Source organism: Hemiscyllium ocellatum, unplaced genomic scaffold (genome assembly GCF_020745735.1).
Source record: "Hemiscyllium ocellatum isolate sHemOce1 unplaced genomic scaffold, sHemOce1.pat.X.cur. scaffold_251_pat_ctg1, whole genome shotgun sequence".
Taxonomy (NCBI): Eukaryota; Metazoa; Chordata; class Chondrichthyes; order Orectolobiformes; family Hemiscylliidae; genus Hemiscyllium; species Hemiscyllium ocellatum.
The window spans coordinates 893,061-894,085 of NW_026868120.1; the positions used below are offsets into that span (position 1 = coordinate 893,061).

At 44.1% G+C, this 1,025-nt stretch overlaps 1 non-coding gene across 1 annotated transcript; it reads right to left on the reverse strand.

Moving 5' to 3' along the window:
- Window positions 1-724: 724 nt before the first annotated feature.
- Window positions 725-816, reverse strand: trnar-ucu (transfer RNA arginine (anticodon UCU)). The gene is given in 2 exon segments: window positions 725-760; window positions 780-816. It is a non-coding gene; the product is annotated as a tRNA-Arg (tRNA).
- Between the last annotated feature and the right edge of the window lie 209 nt (window positions 817-1,025).

Here is a 1,025-nt window from a genome sequence, read left to right on the forward strand (position 1 = left end):
AGCATACTGCACCCACGAGCACGTGGCATGATTTTTATAAACAGTGAAGATTGAATAATGTTATGCAAGGGCAACGTGGATTTCAATTTAATTGCTGAAGTTGCAAGAATCCAGAGTAAGATTCAAAATGTCAGAACTTCACGTTCATTACCTTGGCCAGAATTCCAGCCCAGCAAAGGGGAAATCTGCCCCTGAATCACCTGAATCCATGCAATTGCTTGCTCCAGGTGTCCACTTTGAAACCCATGCGAAGCAACATTCAGCCTGAAGGAGAACTTGTGAGAACACTCCGCTGTCTGATCTAAAGCTGAAACAAGAGCTGTCTATTCCAGCTGGAAGGGAAGGGATGTGGAGGTGAGCCCAAAATATTTCGCGGCGTTTAATTCATATTGTTATTATTATGAATGCTTAAATATCTGAATCAGAAATGGCACAGACACAAAGGAGCCCATTGTTAATACTGATCTCGTCCCGCTCCATGATTCAATATCATCATGGCTGACACAACAATTTTATGTCTTTTTCCAGCTTATACACATCATCGTGTTGCCTACTGACTAACAGATGTTTATTGATCTCTATCATAAATAGACATCGAAAATTTAAGCTTGTGAGAGGAAAATGTTCCGTTTCAAGACAGTTGAGTTTCTGCACGACTACTGTTGGTTTTGCGGATGAGCAGCCGAGTCTGCTCTGACCACCTTCCAAACCATAAACCAAAATTCGACTCTGATGGGACTCGAACCCACAACCTTTGAATTGCAACTTGAGCAACGACATAGAAGTCCAACGCGCTATCCATTGCGCCACAGAGCCGCGCCCGCCGCTGCCTTTTAGCACACAAATTTTTCTTTGACCCATTGCGTTCAGGACACCCATCTCGCGTCTGTCTGTCCTGGTCACTCTTTCCAGTATCTGTTCCTTATCCACGTGTGCTCTGGCTCTTCAAGTGTTCGGCTACAGACTGCTGGAACGTTCTCATGACACGTAGCTTTACCACATGCTCAGAAAATGATTTCCAGATA